At 40.5% G+C, this 19,449-nt stretch overlaps 1 pseudogene; it reads right to left on the bottom strand.

Moving 5' to 3' along the window:
- Positions 1 to 17,878: 17,878 nt before the first annotated feature.
- Positions 17,879 to 18,786, bottom strand: LOC134807607 (small ribosomal subunit protein uS5-like; annotated as a pseudogene).
- Positions 18,787 to 19,449: the final 663 nt, after the last annotated feature.

Here is a 19,449-nt window from a genome sequence, read left to right as displayed (position 1 = left end):
AAGCAGGCTGTTAGGAGACACTAGACAGGTAAAAGCTTTAATACCATCTCTTTCAGAGTTCAAAAGGTCGCTTCCCCACACTAGAATAGCAAAAAATATATTTATTCCCTCTGAGGGAGCTATTTAGTCTCCAAGGGGAGGAGAAAACTGCCCCACTAAGTCCACCAAGGCTGTGCTCAGAGCTTCCTCTTCTTGCCCTGCAATATCTTTGTTCAGAGGACAACAGGCTCATTTACAACCTCACTTGGAGAAACTGTTAGCCGTACGTTTCCAATCTATATAATTTGCTGCTAAAGAACACAATAGTGTCTAATAGAAAACAGCTGTTACAAAATCCACTCTTTCTGGCAGGAGCGGTTCCTAACGTAGGATTTTAATTTTATCTCCTGATTGATAACACCCCATTAGCCATATCCAGATTCCTAACTGCAAAATGACGCATGGGCACTATTTTAAGCTCCCTCCCAGATGGATATCATTATGCTTGCTTGTCCCTCTGAACAGAAAGTCCACAGTTTGGGCGGTGTAATATGATACAGGCACTTATAACCACCCTGACACACGAAATGGGAAATACTGGTCACTGCCCATCCAGAGTGTTAAAAATGCATAGATAAGGTGGAGAGATGTAAATAGAAAAGATAATAGGTGTTACGTATTATAATAATCCACAGACAGACATAAAACCAAAAGTAATTTGCATTTCATATTTACCAAGAAATATTTTCCTTTGCTCTTTTGGACTTTTACTATTTATAGGAGAGGCACAGGGAGAGTCCTCTTTCACTAGTCACATAAGATTTTATTTGGGAATGGCTAAATTTGTAGGGAAGATGTCAACTTAGAAGATTAGGATTAATCATTATTGAATCAGGTCTCCACAAGTTCATGGCAGAAGTTAAACAATTACTCTACAAGAAGGGAGGAGCACTTTGACACAGCAACCTGGCTATAAAAGTACGAGGGGTCTGAGAAGGTTTCCTAGAGAAAGTGATACTTAGGTGAAAGGTGAAAACCAAAACTGAGTATGCCGAGTTGTATTTAGGAAAAAATTCAGTTTTGAGGCATGACAAAGATCAACACACTGCAGTGAGTGTGTTGGACAATGTGTAGAATCTTCATCAAGATTCAGCTGGAAAATATTCAAGAAAAAATAAATTTCAGTGGATTGGCAGCAGGAAGAAGGCAAAGGAAGGTCTATGCCCAAGTTCTTGAAATTCTCATAAAATTGGTGACTGATTCATCATGCTTTCTGGAATAACTTTAATTATACATCTAAAACCATCCTTCACAACCAGTCATGACAGAAAGGCACAGAACCATACACCAGCCTTAATGAGATCTATTTAAAGCATCTCAACATTTATTTTGTAATGGCTTCAAAGCCCAAAATCAAGGTAGATTTCTCTGTGGAGCTCTTCAACCTCAGGGCTGAAATGCTATATTCATAAGAGGGCACTGTGGTGCATTTAAGGGGATAGGAGCTGGAGAAAATTTCCAGGTTGCATGAGATATTCAAGTTCCTACATAGTTTGTGCAATATTTCTTTGCCAGTAACAAACCTCTTGAACAACCTTGTTTCCTCGGTGTAAACTAGAACACTGATAAAGCAATATCCACTCACTGCAGTGTGTTGATCTTTGTCATGCCTCAAAACTGAATTTTTTCCTAAATACAACTCGGCATACTCAGTTTTGGTTTTCACCTTTCACCTAAGTATCACTTTCTCTGGGAGACCTTCTCAGACCCCTGGAATAGGTTGAGTTCCCCATGGTGTATTTCCCTGGCACCTTATACTACACCATTACTCATCACATTTAAAACTCAGTGTACTCATCACATTTAAATTTTAATGTCCGTCTACAGTAATTCACCTTTTAGTTAACCTATGAATCCATATTGTGGATAATGAACTGAATTCTGTCTAAGTACACTCTCCAATTCAATATTCAAGATCTCTTGGAATTTGGAGACCTCATGTTAGGACCCATGATCTGATCTTATAAATCCCTTGGTTTATGAATGAAGAAATAAGCATAATCTATGCTAATATATCCAATTTGAGGCAGGCTTAGACTAAGACTCAGGTTTTATGGTTCAACACAAGGGAATTCTACTAGGTGTGGAGATCATTAACCCATTACAAGAATCTGACCCACGTTTCCTCCTTTTTCTTAGCACCAGCCAATCATCCCATCTTGCAGTCAGCCTGGCTCAAATAGGAATTTATCAAACTGAAGGACAGACTCTGATTCTATGCTATAACTGAAATCCATAGCATCCGCTATATACTCTGCTAAGTCCACATCCCTCAAACACCCTACCTCTGTTTCCCCAAGCCATCCATGTTCCTTCTTCCCCCAGTTTATCACACACTTGCCCTTTTGCCCTTGCAAAGGCTCTCCTCTCCCAGCTCAGGCATCTTATATTATCCCCAAACGGTAGCAGCAGGCCTCAGCTAACAATCTTGTGACCTGCAGATTCCCATCATACTGAGTTTAAAAGCTAGATTAGCCACTCTGCCACTCCTACCTATCAATTATCTTTTTTTTTCCAGTTTCAATAACATGTTAGATGAAAGGGAGTAGCAATACTAGTACCCTTTCCTACTCGGAGAGCATCCACTATTATGCATGTTTTATGCAAAGCGGTGCTTTACGTCGTTGAAGAGAGAGGCAGACATCCCCTTTTCCCTCTCTAAGGCAGGCCAAGCATTGGCTTATTATGTAGGCTTCACTATTATTGCTTCACACTTTTGAACCTGCAATAAGAGAGGCAAATATGAAAGAACATTCAGAAAGTATTCATAATCCAGGATTGAAAATCCAGAGACCGAGGGGTGGCAAGTGTACAGGGTAAGGTGCCAGCTGCAGATCTGAGGACTAGATCCTCTAATATATCCTCCTTCCTTTTTGTTTATATTCATGCTGACACATTTTAACTAATTTTCTTTTTCTTCCCTCTCCCAGTCCTAGAACTACTGTATATGAAATGCATTGGTTAACTTTACAGTTTATTCCTTAGACTGTGGAAAATGGAAAGAGGATCAGGACAGACCTGGAAGAGAAATGGACAATGCCTAGAGATTCTGGGTTTGGAGTGAGATGAAGCAACTGACAAGATTCAGGGCCATGCATTAGGTGCATTCCATCAGGTACATACAGTTGTCTTTTTAGGGTATAAGTAGAAGAAGAAAAGTGTGGTGGTGGATAGCCTACGGAGAGTGCGAGTGGGCACTTTTCATTTTACAGTCACCCAAAAATCTAAACCTCTTCCTAGTTTTGGGGAATCCTCCATTGTGTGGGACTTGGCTATAGAATGACAATAATTTGTCATCCATATTGGAAAGCTATTAAGAATTAGAGGGGGCATGGTTAATAATCCTGTTGGAACAATCAGCATAAGTCAGGTCTGTCCCAGCAAACCAGGACATACAGTCAGCTGAATCTTGGAAAGAGCATTCCCTTCCTTCTACAACAGAAAACAAAGAGAGAAGACAATCCCTCTCCCTGCTCTCTGACAGCTAGGGCACAGGCATGAGACTAACAGTCCTTGAAGGAATGATGTAAACAATGCAGTGGCTATTAAAAATACTAGTAGCAGCAGTGGATTCAGGTTAAGAGTCCAGTCATGGCATTTATGAGTGTCCAGTGGCTATAGGGCAGCAGAAACACCCTAGCCACACTTTTTAAAATATGTCCATAACTAGGTGTGGTTACTAGTCTCCAAAGATGGTTCTCAATGAACTGGACCTCCAGGTATCTACTCTCTTGCATAGTTATTTTCCACAATGAAACTGTGTTGACCTGTGACTTGCTTTAACCAACAGAATGTGGAGGAAGTGGTGCTGTGCCGGTTCTAGAGCTAAACCTTGAGAAGACCTGGAAGTTTCTACTTTTGTGCTTTGGGGAACCCTGAGCAACTACGGAAGAAGTCTGTTTACCTTACTAGGGAGACCGCTTGAAGAGGGAGAGACCCTGAGATAACAGAGAACAAGAAAGACCTGGTAGTCCCACTGTCCCTGCCAAAGGGCTAAATATGTGAGGAAGCCCTCAAGCACTTAATTCAGATGAGTGCAGCCCCAGGCAACATCACATAGAGTAGAACAGCCTCTCTAAGCCCAGTCAACACAGAGAACTACAAAAGATGTTGTTACTTAAAGTCACTAAGAATCAAGGTGATTTGTTACACAGTAGTAGATAACCAAAACACTAAGCAGTCAGTTTCCCAGCCTCTCTTGTTTTTACCATCTCATGAGACTGGTTCTCTAATTTTCCTGTTTCAGTTCATTAAGTCTTCATACAAACCCCTTTTCTATCCTGATTTACCAATGGCTTTTTTAGAAACATATTTATCTTCACTTTTGTCACTTCAGGGCAGGGGTGTCCCAACATTTCAAACATGAGGGCTCCATTTTTACTTAAAAAAAAAAGCACATGTAAGAGATGTACCTTTAGGAACCACTGACTGGGAAAAAAAAATAACTAACAGAAAGTTATTAGAATTGAGCAATAACCTTAAATGAATTCTCATTTTCTTCAGCATAACCGCGTATACACATTCAAAAACAAAGAACTACGCCTCCATGTGAGAAGCGCATTACATAGTAGATACTTAGGAAGTTTATGAACCTTTGGCCTCTTTCCATAGCTCTTCACCTTTAAAGTCTATGTCCCACCACGCAGGAGTCACTAATGTGGCATATGTTTCTCCTTTGACATGTCCTTGAGATGAAGTGGTTCCCAAAACACACTGTTTCTTGGGAAAGAAAAACAATCTGGAAAACATTGCAGCACTGGACAGACAATACCACTGATAACAGAATAAAACTTCAAAAAAATCCGGCCGGGCGCGGTGGCTCACGCCTGTAATCCCAGCACTTTAGGAGGCTGAGGCTGGCGGATCACGAGGTCAGGAGATGGAGACCATTCTGGCTAACACGGTGAAAGCCCGTCTCTACTAAAAATACAAAAAATTAGCTGGGCGTGGTGGCGGGCGCCTGTAGTCCCAGCTACTGGGGAGGCTGAGGCAGGAGAATCGCTTGAACCCGGGAGGCGGAGCTTGCAGTGAGCTGAGATCGTGCCACTGCACTCCAGCCTGGGCAACAGAGCGAGACTCCATCTAAAAAAAAAAAAAAAAAAAAAAAAATATTCCAACAAACCAACCTTCTTCAGAGGATATGAGGTAAAATAAATAAATAAATAAACAAACTTTTTAGAGAGAACTGGCTCACAGACAAGTATAAACATTTTGGTAACAAGGCACCTGAATTATAGATGTAAAGCTATTCACAAATTCTAACTATTTATGGTTAACTATGTATACTCCTTCAATCTGGGTGCTTCTCTTTCTTATATTTCTCTTTTAAATGGGAAGATGCCTACAGATAGAGCTTTTTTTATCTGGCTAAGTAGTCACCAGTGGGGAAAAAAATGAGTTTTTCTTGCTTTGATAGTATGCTAAAATTTTAATGGTAAACTTTTAAAAAAATTTGGGGGTTTTGTTTGGCATCCCCAAACATCTTGGATCCAGAGAAGAAAATAATCTGAATAAAGAGGGGAATAGCTTCCTTCCTGATAACACATCCAATCCACTATTCCTTCTATTAAAATAGAAAAATGTTACCCAGCCAAAGTCAGAAACACTTTCTCCTCATTGTATTTTTAATGTGGACCCAGTAGTTACCTCAAATAGGTTCGTTTTTCAGTTGCACAGGTGTCTCTCTGGAGATAGTCCCAAGAATATCTTTGTATTTAAAAACAAGCATATAACACCTTAGAGAAATCTAAGAAGCATGTCTTGGTGATGTAGATGAATAGTCCAGAGCTCAGCACACGGGCTGGGAGCTTATAAGATAAACACCCTAAATAGATATGACATCTGTATAGATGATATTTTTAACCTTAATGGTAATATAAAACAATGGCATTAGTGGGAGGTTAAACAAGTTGGAAAAATTCAGATTTTGCTTTCTGGCTTACAAATGACCAACACAACTTTTCCTTCTGTGGGCTATAATATTGAAACATCGAACTTCCTCCCCTTTTGTGATCATCAGCTCTGGGAGTTCCTATGAAAATAAATCAATAAAGCAACTTCCTTTCCAGGCTGTCTGTCTAGATTCACTGTCACTATCCAATCATCCAATTTCAAATGAATCCCAAAGTAATAATTGCAGGTATCCAGCAGGATATAATCATCATTTTCTTAAATTAAAAAAAAAAAACTCATATTTTGAATAGATATGTTTTTCTCTCTCAACTGAGGCCCCAGGCCTGGCTAGGAATCATTAGCCACTGAATGGATATAAGAAATTCAAACATATTATGAAAATCTTTGAATAATTCAGTTAACAAGCCAGTCAGCCATAAGAGGCAAATGCCCAAGAAATCAGGCTTCATTAGCTAGCTGCTGGCTTCATGTAGAGCTACCCTGAGGATTCAGAGTACTAAAAAATATTTCATATGCCCAGTTCTTTCTGCCATAGCACACCATGAGCTTCTCTAAGTGTTAAACATAGAGGAAAGCAGGCGGAAGATGCACAGGAATATTATTTAGCAAGTGCCTACACTGTTCCAGACCTCACCCCAGACATACATACATTATTTTATTTATTCCTCATAATAAGCTATGTTAGCTATTATCTTTCCATTTGCCCACTTTACAAATGAGATTCTTGAAACTCAGAGCTGTCTAAGGTCATGAAGCTAATAAATGGTAAATAAAAAATTTGAACACAGGTCTAGCTAACTCCATATATACCTCACTCACCAGCTCTGTGTGAGCACAACCACACAAGTCTGTCTAGCCAGTCCATGACACCTAACAGTCAGCAACTTGAAAGTTGAAAGACTGGAAGAGGACATGCACGATGAGGTAGCATGAAATATCAATTAACAACTTGGTAGTAAGAAAAAAATAAAGTTCAATCAGGCAATGCCAGACTCTTACCTTTTCTAGAAGTGTGTTCTAAAAGAAGTCTGTGGGTCACCCTTTCTTCTTTGTTTAGCCTACCCACAACTGGCATTTAGCAACCTCCCATTGGCCAAAAGCCCAAGCACCTTTCACACTCATCTTTCAGAGCACTTTCAGTGTTCTGTAGAAAATGCTAAATTTCCAGTATTTGTACTCTCTGCCATCTAACAGAAGCATAGATAACTTCCACATCACTAGAGAATACTCACCATAGATTTCCAATTGCTAAGCACATGCTATTTGTTACTAAAGGTGATGCTTACTTTTGTCCAGGCAGGGGCTTTTCCCCTGACTGAGATAATATCACAACCATTTAGTCTGGAACAATAAGGCTAATATACTGTATCAGACATTTTCAATTTACATTTTAATCAAAGTTGGTCATTCTAATGAAGCTTATTCCCTCATTATCATCTTTAATGCCCCAAACAAAGGTCCTTAAGTCCAGCTAATAATTGGTAAATGTAAACTACATGGGAACAGATTTAGGAACAGATTGTGAGACATATAATAAAATCATTAAAACCCTGTGTAGTCAGAAATGCATTCTTTGGTGTGTGAATCTGGTGCTTTGGGACCTTTGAATCAGGATGAGAGGAGACGATCTGTCCTCATTCTGAAGAGATAGGGCACTTCTTGGCTGTAATTGGGGGTTGTTGATGAAGCCTTTCAAGATGCACCGTCAAGTGGAAGGCTGCTTCATACAGGGGCTTTCTTCCCTGCTGTTGAGTATCAAGAAACTCTTCTGCCTTTAACACATTTTTAGATGGAGAAGTGAAGACCTCATTCACAAGATCATCTAAGACTCACAGAGCTGCTGCTGTCTCTAGCCGAGTCTCAAATGGGAAAGGGGATGGGAACAGAAGTGGGGAACGTAGGGGCAGGCTGCAGAAACCAGAGCTCCCACTGGTGTTTTTGAATAGCAATTCTCTCTGCAGCGTGAAATAGCAGTAGAAATACAAAGTGGTGCTGCAACACCTACGAGCAGGGGCTGTGGAATAGCAGGAAGGTTTTAATGCCAGAAGTTTTGATTCTACCATATGAAGTTCATAGCCCTCAAACAAACTACGTTTAAAAAGTGGGGTTTGGCCGGGTGCGGTGGCTCACGCCTGTAATCCCAGCACTTTGGGAGGCTGAAGCAGGCAGAACACAAGTTAAGGAGATCGAGACCATCCTGGCTAACACAGTGAAACCCCGTCTCTACTAAAAACACAAAAAATTAGCTGGGCGTGGTGGCGGGCGCCTGCAGTCCCAGCTCCTGTGGAGGCTGCGACCGGAGAATGGCGTGAACCCGGGAGGCAGAGCTTGCAGTGAGCTGAGATTGAGCCACTGCACTCCAGCCTGGGCAACAGAGCGAGACTCCATCTCAAAAAAAAAAAAAAAAAAAACGAAAAACAAAAAACAAAAACTGGGGTATACTCATTTTCCAACGTTAGAAAGTGTTCAGGGAGGGGCCAGGCACGGTGGCTCACGCCTGTAATCCCAGCACTTTGGGAGGCCGAGACAGGCAGATCACGAGGTCAGGAGATCAAGACCATCCTGGCTAATACGGTGAAACCCTGTCTCTACTAAAAATACAAAAACAAAATTAGCTGGGCGTGGTGGTGGGTACCTGTATTCCCAGCTACTGGGGAGGCTGAGGAGGGAGAATGCTGTGAACCCGGGAGGCGGAGCTTGCAGTAAACCGAGATTGCGCCACCGCACTCCAGCCTGGGCGACAGAGCGAGACTCCAACTGAAAAAAAAAAAGTGTTTAGGGAAGTGCACCAGTTTTCTATTGTCACGATAATAATGCATTCCAAACATACTGAAGCTGTTTGCTGAAAACATTACCTAATCGTCTGTTTTGCCTCTACAGGTTGGCTGGGTGGTTCTCCTAATCTGGGCCAGGTTTGGGTGATCTTGGCCAAACCCACTCACATGCATACAGTCAGCCAGAATGTGGGCTGGGATCTGGTTTGTCCAGAGTGGCCTTGGCTGGGATGACTTGGCTCTTTTATAAATCTAGAAGGCTAGCTCAAGGATATGCTTAAGATAATAAGCAGAAAATCTCAAGTGCTTTTCAAGCCTCTGCTTGTGTCACATTTATCAAAGCGAATCACATGATCAAGTCCACTGTGGAGTAAGAAGGAGTTACAAACTCACAGGATGAAGAGTATGGATACATTCATTAATTGGGGCCCTTAGTGCACTCAGTTGAGCAGAGAGGTCCTTTAGGGACAAATTCCAAACAGAATCTTTATCACTGGTTAATTCATAGCTCCCTATGACTATCCTCCAGGTAAAAATAAGCTTTCATTAGGCCATACAAATCAGCTAAATAAATGGAAACAGCACAATTATATTATTTAATCTTATCTTTAGATGTACCTTCACTAGACTTTGCCAAGTTTGTTGTATATTGGAAAGGGTATAGAGCTGAGAAAAATGTGGCTAATAAGTAATTTAATCTGCCAGTGATCTGGACTGCTAAATGCTAAAAATGTGCATTTCTGAAGGTTACAACATTCAAAATCGCCAACCAAGTCAGGAAAACTGAAGCCAGAGGTTGGTATAGCGAAATTTCCCATGGTATTTGTGATTACAAATTAGGCTATTAAATGAATAGCTTACTATAATGATATAAAAGTGGCAAAGTTAACGTCCCCCTAAGGACCTTCAGTTCTACAGTTTTTGACTCTTGTGGGTTTAAATTTGTAACTTACCATTGCACTCAAGTAGCTTTTGCATTTAATTATTTTGGGGGAGAGAGTTAAGAGGGAGAGATGGAAGGAGGGAAGGAGAATAAATGAGCACATCACTTCTCAGAGCTCACTTTCATACAGCTGATGCTGCCTGCTTCATTCTCAATTCACAAGTTTGTTCTCTATTTCCTAAAGGAAGCAGGTGAGACCAGCCTCCTTTCCGCTTCTCCAGCTTTCCATCTGAAGGACAGGTAGAGAATGTTATGATATTTACAGGCTCTGAGTTGATATATCAAGAGGACTTTTCACCCCTTAAATAATCAGCTACATCCTGCTGTTTTTCAAGTCCGCCTGTGAACTATTTTACATCATGCATCTGGGGATTCACCTCCAAACTGAGCATGCCCAAATTCCCATCTGAAGTGATTGTTTGCATGGCAATTCTAAAATATGATACATTCTTGAACAGAGGCTTCATAAGTTGTGTTCTTGATTTTCCCTTCCTGTTCCCTTCTCCTCCGTGGCCAAAGGATCAAGACCAAAGCCTAGAAAACACCACTTGTTTAAGACATTTCCCCTACTCCAAGAGTTGTTAATTGTCCTATAGGAGCAGCAGGTGTCATCCCACAGTGGAAAATGTGAATGTCACCGCTTCCTGACAGATAATTTCTTTCCAAGATCCCAACTTCCCTCAACTTTTTGTAATGCCAAGAGAATTAATTTTTAGAACATAGGGAAAAAAATATGGAAACTGATTTTAATTTAAAGTCTCATTCCACTCAGAACATTTAATACAAACTGCATGATTTTCTAGTTCCTGAGGCCAGAGACATGACTAAACACAGACCCTGCCCTCAGAACATCACTGTCATATGACAATTTAGATTATTTTAAAGGCAACTAGAACATCATTACAGTTGTTGTTCATCAGGTGCCTGGCAGAGGCCCAGGTGGAAAGAAAGCAACCAGATCTGTTGGAGATTAAAAATCAAGGAGACTCCACCATCCCTGCTACAGCCTGGCTGAAGATGAAGAGTGGTAGTAGGCAAAGCACCTTCCCCACATGGGATGGCCAGCAAGGTGTGTAACCTTGGTGAAACCAAGGTACGCCACTGGTTTCCCATATGGAACCAAAAAAGAGCTTGTCTAGCCAAAGCAAGCCTAAGCAAAAAGAACAAATCTGGAGGCATCACATTATTGGACTTCAAGTTATACTACAAGGCTATTGTTACCAAAAGAGTATGGTACTGGTATAAAAGTAGTCACACAGACCAATGGAATAGAATAGAGAACTCAGAAATAAAGCCAAATACTTAAAACCAGCTGATCTTTGGCAAAGCACACAAAAACATAGACTAGGGAAAGGATGCCCTATTTAATAAATGGTGCTAGGTACACTGGCTAGCCTCATGTAAAAGAATGAAACTGATCTCTCACCTTATACAAAAATCAACTCAAGATGGATCACAGACTTAAATCTAAGACCCCAAACCATAAAAATTCTAGAAGATAACCTTAGGAAAACTCTTCCGGACATTGGCCTAGGCAAAGAATTCATGACTAAAACCCCAAAAGCAAATGCAACAAAAACAAACTTAAATAAATGGGACCTGACTAAACTGAAAAGCTTCTGCACAGCAAAAGAAATAATCAGCAAAGTAAACAGACAACTCACAGAATGGGAGAAAATATTTGCAAACTATGCATCTGACAAAAGACTAGTATCCAGAATCTACAAGAAACTCAGATAAGTCAGCAAGAAAAAAATAAGTAATCCCATCAAAAAGTGGACAAATGACATGAATAGACATTTCTCAAAAGAAGATATGCAAATGGCCAACAAGCATATGAAAAAGTGTTCAACATCACTAAATATCAGGCAAATGCAAATTAAAATCACAATGAGAATAACCCTACTTCTGCAATAATGGCCAGTATTAAAAAATCAAAAAACAATAGATGTTGGTGTGGATGTGGTGAAAGGGGAATGCTTATACATTGCTGGTGGTAATGTAAATTAGTACAACCTCTACGGAAATAGTATGCAGATTCCTTAAAGAACTAAAAGTAGATCTACCATTTGATCCAGCAATCCCGTTACCTGGGTGCCTACTCAAAGGGAAAGAAGTCATTATATCAAAAAGACACGTGCATATATATGCTTATTGCACCCCAATTCACAACTGCAAAGATATGGAAGCAACCTAAGTGCCCACTGACCGATGAGTGGATAATGTGTCATATATACACCATGGAGTACTACTCAGCCATAAAATTGAATGAAATAATGTCTTTTGCAGCAATTTGGATGGAGCTAGAGGCCTTATTCCAAGACAAGTAACTCAGGAATAAAAAAAAATACCATATGTTCTCACTTATAAGTGGGAGCTAAGCTATGAGGACACAAAGGCATACAGAGTGATAAAATGAATTCTGGAGACTCAGAAGGGGGAGGTTGGTAGAGGGGTATGGGATAAAAAAACTACATATTGGGCACAAAATACCCTACTCAGGTGACAGATGCACTAAAATCTCATAATTCACCACTATATAATTCATCCATGTAACCAAAAACCACTTATACCTCAAAACTATTAAAATAAAAAAAATTAAAAGTAGCACATAAAAAAAGAAAAAGAATAATAATGTTCATTTCCTCATAGGTAAAAGAGACATACTGGGAGACACATCCTCACAAGGGTTTTGTGGGGACTAAATGCGTAGATCTACATAAAGTGCCTAGCAAAGTGTCTGCCACATAATGATCATTTAATAAGCCTTATGTATTATCATTGATCTTGTTGTCAAAATGTGTTGGTGCTTAGGGCTGCAAGGTATTACCCTAGCAAGTTGCAATCAGTATCTGATTTAATCCTCACCATTTATCAGATGAGGCTACTGAGGCATAGAGGAGTTAAGTTTTGAATCCCAGTCTTAGTTCATATCCTTCACCCTGCACTTAAGCATAGTATAGGGTGGTTAAATTGTTCTATAACCACTATTACTTTAGACATAGGTCTCTTTTCCCAGCCCATTCCACCTTATGGCCAGAAAGTTGAAAGATGACAGACAGGAGAGGAGGGCATATACAACGAATGAGTATGAAGTACCAGTTCACAACTTGGTTGTAAGAAACAAGTATAAAGTCAGGCATTAGAATTGGAAATTATAGCAGTCTGGAACCATTTAGCATTAGGGCAAATAAGCTGCATGATTCAATGGCAATTAGAGGCAACATTATATAAGAGGACAGTGCAATATAGTGAATTGTAGTATATTAATGATCCTATGTTATCAAGAGAAAGTCAAATTATGTTCTGTTTTCTGTTTAAGAAGAATAGGAAGTGTGAGATATTTTAAAGAAATTCTATCAAAAATAGAGTAATTTCTAAAAATTTTGATAATTGAAGAAATAAACTCCACTTACATAAAAAAATCTTATTCCTAAATGGTGATACATAAAATTACAATTGAATTACAGATGGTCCCCAACTTAGGATGGTTTGACTTACAATTTTTCCACTTTTTTATTGGGACCCAAATCCACTATAAATTAAGAAGCATCCAGACTTTTAATTTTTTGACTTTACAATGGGTTTATCTGGCTATTAAGTGTATTTTCAGCTTATTATATTCTCTACTTAAACAATGGGTTTATCAATACATAGCCCCATCATAAGTCAAGAAACACCTGTGTAGGTGATATGGTTTGGCTCTGTGTCCCCACCCAAATCTCACCTTGAATCGTAATAATCCCCATGTGTCATGGGAGAAACCTGGTGGAAGGTAATTGAATCATGGGGGTGGGTTTTTCCCTTGCTGTTCTCATGATAGTGATAAGTTTCAGGAGATCTGATGGTTTCATAAAGGGGAGTTCCCCTGCACATGCTCTCTTCCCTGCTGCCATGTAAAACATGACTTTGCCCCACCTTTGCCTTCCACCACGATTGTGAGGCCTCCCCAGCCATGTGGAACTGTGAGTCAATTAAACCACTTTCCTTTATAAATTATCCACTCTCAGGTATGTCTTTATTAGCCATCTCAGGTATGTCTTTATTAGCAATCCTATTACAATAGGATTGGCAAATTCTTCAAAAATCCTCCAGTCCCACTCCTACATTTTTCAGGTAAGGAATCAGAAGCCCAGAGGGGTTAAGTGACTTGCCCAAAGTCACACAGATAATTAGTTGGGAGAGTCTAGTGAAATGAGGGAATGGACAGATAATAACCAAGGCTAAAGCTAGAAGCTGAGGTGTGATGGTTTGGCATTCCACGACGAAGAGCTTGAAACTTATCATGTGAGCTAGCTTTTCATGGTGCATCCCATCAGCTAAAAAGAATTACATATACAAACATAATGTATGCTCATTACATATATCTACTACTATCATTAGCTAATATCTCAAGGCATAGATTACACTGCTGGAGAGGTTCTTTGTTAATGATTAAAATAATCTTCTTGATAGTTTCCATTTCTTTTTTGGCTGACTCTTTCTCAGATCTAATTAGGTCATTCATTATTGTTTCTGCCCCATAATGTGACTGAGAAAGAGGTTGTGCCAAAAGAAGGCAAAGTTCCAGCTCTGCCATTGTCTTATTATTGCTTTGTAAGTCACTTACCCATTTTTCTGGGAGTTCTTTTGGTTAAAATTGGATGATGTAATTTGTAAGCCCAGTTAAGCAGGTTCACAAGGGCACTGCTATCTACTGCTCTGTGTTTTGGAATTCCCTCTCTTTCCATTGGTTACCTCAACTACAGACGTGACACATGGACAGAGTAGAGGTACCATTATCACTCCTTGTATTAAGTGATAATTTCTGAATTCTTTAGAATCATTTGTGTGTGCATATGTGTGTTTCCTAATGTCTCTCCTATAATCTATCTTGTCCTCTTGTGCATTCTCATTGGAGGGCATTGTTATGGGTGATGGATGGAGCACCATGGAAGACTTTATGATTTAAAGGACAAAAAGGTCACTGATGTCCACCTTAAAGAAGGACTTCCAATACTGGAGGTAGGGAAACCAGCTAGGTAGCTGTGGCAAAGGTCAAACTGAGAAATGATTAGGCTGGGGATGAATAAGATGGTGAGAGCAAAAATGAAAAGAAAAAGATGCCTTATGGAAACATAGAGAAAGGGAAGATGGCAGGTCTTATGAATTTGGGTGTGAGAGAAAAAGGAAAAAAATCAACTGTGGCCCCAAGTTCTCTTCCATAAAGGATCAAGTTATCAAATAAACAGTGACAGCAACACTGGCAAAGGTATCTGTAACCAGCTGTGTGGTTAACACAGCAACTTTCAAAGCTTTCAAGGCTTTTACATTCCCTTTCCTTTTTTAGAATTCATCCATTTATTATCTCTGATAATAAAGTCAATGCAAACTCAGAGAAGCTTATTCCTTACATTTACATGAGAAGCAGACCAAAACCCCCTCTTTGCACCGTCAATCAGAGCAAACTAGCTTCTTCCACCCCCACCCCGACCCTTTAGAGAGATTTAAACCATGAGACACAATCAAATGAACAGATGAGCCTCTCAATCAGTATCGGTATCTTAACTGCCACAGACACAACCAGCCATGGTGATGCATTATACATTTTTCGTGTTGTGTGTGTCTGCCTGGTTTGTCAGAACTCAAATTTCTTTTGCACTTAAACTGCTGTCATCCCAATAATGTTATTCATTGTTAGCAATGACACCCTGTGCTATATCACAAACACAGGACATGAAGCATACAGTTCCAGGAAGAAACTGGCAGGATAATATCTTCTTCTATCCTGTGAGCAATTACCTACTTTCCCTTTATTTTCTTTCATTTCTTTCCCTGTGAAACACAATATGCACAGTTAACACACAGTTGTGCTGAGTTATGACACTTTGGATATTTTCATCTTAGGAATGTTAAATGCTGATACTCAACCTTATAAATCCAGTTCTGCTATATCAAAGTGAGAAGAGAATGGGGAAGAAGTATATTTGTTTAGGAGTTATTATATTAAATTATATCATATTATATAGCATAGTTTAATATTATATTTTCAATAGAGAATTATATTAGTTGCTAAATGGAAACAAGATGTAACACCTCTCACCTTGGATGAGGCATAAAACTACTAGGATTGACATAGTCCTAGACAAGAGTTCCCCTGACAAGGGGGAACAATGCTGTTCTCCCTCTCTGATAATTTTGCAACCACATAAAATACGACTTTCACTCTCTTAGAAGTATGAAGAAACAGTCTTTTATTTTCTTCACCTCTAGCTGTGAAGTTGAGTGATTCATCTAAATTATTGAGATAACACAAATGTGACATTTATTTGTGTCACATTTGTATCTATTGCACGTATGTATCTATTGGGCAGAGTTTAAAAACTAAGATTTGCATATGCCTGTGACCTCCTATTCCTATGTTTTCCATACTTGATATGAAGCCTCAGGGCACCAGCTGAGGCAGTGCTCTGTTCTGTAATTTTCCACACATGCTCTCCTAGAAGTCCACTCTTGAAGTGGGAATAGGAGTATCCAGAAGCCCATTTTGGCCTGTGGTCCAGTAAAGAAGGCTGATACCTTGGATTACTATCATCCTGACACCCCCAGTAGAAGGGTCAGGTAATGAATGATGGTAGTTCAACATAAGAGAAGACAAGGTAACATAAGAATGATGCTACCAGAAACATTGTGGCAAAGATTTGATCCATACCAGTGTTTTTCAAACTTTACTGAGCATTAGACTCACCCAGAAAACTTTTCATAATGCAGATTCCTGGACCCCATCCCCAGAATTTCTGATTCAATAGGTCTGATATGGGGCCCAAGAATTTGTTCCAACAATCTCTAAAGTATTGCTGATTTTGCCAGCCCTTGAACAGCACTTTGAGTAGCACTGATCTGTGCGATCCTGGATACCTGATTAGCAAGAAAAATGAGTCCCAAGAAAGGTAGACCCAGATCTTCCATTCTTTCAGGACAGGTATCAGGTGCAGAAAATCTTTTCCTGAGACCAACCAGTGCAAATGTATGTGGGAGGTGATATATGCAGCTTCACGTTTCCAAAAGGAGAATGCTATCTAGTAGATTGCATCAATGGCCCAACTCTTCAGCCCTCTCTGTATCTACCTGTTTTACCATGTGATTTAGCAACTCTTCCTCCTAAAAGGATGAAGCACATTTCCCTACCCTTTGGCTTTGGGTTTGACCATGTGGCTTACCTTTACCAAATAAATGTCAGCAAGTGCATTGTGACCAAAGACTTGAAAAGCCCTGCATGACTGGCCTTCTCTCTTGTGCCTCTGCCACATGACCCTCTGACCCACTGGATCCAGCAAGAGGATGAGAGACTTGGGCAACAGGATCTAACTGCCCATGCTGAGTGCAGCTTATATCAGCCAGTCTCCACCAGAATCCCAGACATCTGAATGAGTTTGGCCAAGAGCAACAGAGCCACCCAGCCAAGCTCAGCTTCATTGTCAACCCTCAATTGGACCTACATATCTGTAAGAATAAATAATTGTGGTTTGAGCTACTGAGTTTGACATGGTTCTCATGCAGCAGATTTCATGACAACAGCAAACCTATATGTAGTGTCCATCTGGTTGCCCTTGGTGGCTAGAATTTGGAGAACAGCTGGAGGCATCTACAGCCATGCGGAAGTGAATCTGAAGAGACTTGTGAGGTTGATAGACTCCATTCTTGTAGTTACACATCAGGAGGCTTTAGGAATTGAAAATCAGTTTTGGGGCAGTCCTAGGCCTGCTTCTGTGACTTTTAGATTGTAAAACTGAGGTTCAAAGAAAATGAGTGGTCTTATCTATGGTAACACAGTATCAACAACAGGCTGGAATCAGGTTTCCAACTTCGAAACTTGAGCTTCACTTGCAGACTTTGTGGCTTTTCCTTTGCAGTTTGAAATAAAATTTAAGCCTTTAAAAAAAAACTGCTAAAGTAGCTACTCTGTGTGTTTCCACTCCCCTTACTTTCCTCAAAACCAAGAAACAATCACTATTAGGATTATCAACAGCTGAGGCCCATATTTTTAGGATACTAAATTATACATACAGTTGGTAGTGATTATGATCAACAAGAACAAAAATAATTCCTTTCAAAGAAAACAAATAAATTATACCATCAGGTGAGTTGTATTTGTTTATAAGCGATGAAACCATATGCAATATGTTTTGTTAATTTCTTTCTCTTTTCTTTTCTTTTTAACCAGCTTAATTCACTTTATTTTTCTTGTGTAAAAACCCTGTGTTGTAGCCACAGCTGGAGCCTGGATCTTCTGCACGGAGACTCTGGTGTGGGTCTTGATAAGGTAGTCAGTGAATTCCTGATAGGGAGACTTGGTGAATACAGTCTCCTTCCAGAGGGCGGGTGTTTGGTAGCTGTAGGTCTTAGAGATGGTATCAAAGGTGGCCTTGGCAAAGTTGCCCAGGGCGGAGGTGCAGTCCCTGGCTGAGGGGTAGTAGTCATCGATACCAGCCATCAGCAGCAGCTTCTTGGGCATTGGGGCAAAGACGATGCCAGTGCCCCTGGGCACACCAGCACAGAGCCACAGCGGCCTGTCACCTTTCAAGGGATGGCGTGGGGCTTGCCGATCTTATTCCTCCAGTAGCCTTTGTGCACGGGAACAATGGAGAGCTTGGCTAGGTTGATGGCCCCGCAGATGGCAGGGGCCACCACCTTGGAGCACTTAACACCCAGGCCAACGTGGCTATTGTAGTCCCTGATGGCAACAAATGCCTTGAACCTGGTGCGCTGGCCTGCACGGATCTGCTTCTGCACCAGCATAATCTTCAAAACCTCATCCTTGAGAGAGGCCCCCAGGAAAAAGTCAATGATCTCAGACTCCTTGATGGGCAGGGAAAAGAGACAGATCTCCTCCAGGGACTTGATCTTCATGTCCCTGTGAACAGGCGGCCCAGCTTGGTGAAGGCCATGCACTCATTGTCTTGGCCTTGCCTCCGCGAGCTCCGTGGCCTCGGCCCCGGCCTCGGCCCCAGCCCTGACCATGGCCACAACCCTGGCCCCGGATGCCACAAAGCATCTGCGGAAGCCACTGAGGTTCCCCATCCCAGGACCCCCAGGGCACCTGCCCCGCCCACCCGCTGCACCTGCATCATCTGCCATTTTGTGTTTCTCAAAGAAAAAGCATTAATTTCTTTCTTATTTGCACTCTCTGTTTTTCCAAAACAATTTAAAATAAACTACTGTGTATTATTTTTATAAGAACAATTTTTTAAAAAACTGGGGGTTGGTTCATTGGTTTTTTTTCTGTTTTCCTTGAGAAGTGTGGAATAAAAGGTTCTTTTAGGCTGACCTATGACCCATTTTCACCCCATTCAATAGCTGACTAATACGGCCTTCTCAGAAGGTCCTTAAACACACAGGACTTAGTTGGCCATTAACTGACAATTTTTAGACACATTAATCTCCAAACATTAATGTAACTGAGATCATAAAAATATCTGTTACCAATAAATGAAAGGTATAGTGGAAAGATCATGAATGTAGAATTAGAAGGCCTAAAGCCTTCACTTAATAATAAGTAATTATAGCTATCATTTTTAAGAATATATTCCAGAGGTGATACTGTGCAAAGCCCTTTTTTTTTTTTTTTTTTTTTTTGAGACAGGGTCTCACTCTGTGATCCAGGCTGGAGTGCAGTGGCACAATCATAGCTTACTTCAGCCTCGAACACCTCAGCCTCCTGAGTAGCTGGCACTAGAGGCATGTACCACCATGCCTTGCTAATTTTATTTTTTTATGGACGGCGGGGGGGGGGTGGTCTCA

This window comes from Pan troglodytes, chromosome 11 (assembly GCF_028858775.2).
Source record: "Pan troglodytes isolate AG18354 chromosome 11, NHGRI_mPanTro3-v2.0_pri, whole genome shotgun sequence".
NCBI classification, from domain to species: Eukaryota; Metazoa; Chordata; class Mammalia; order Primates; family Hominidae; genus Pan; species Pan troglodytes.
This window is presented reverse-complemented; position numbering and strand designations above follow the sequence as displayed.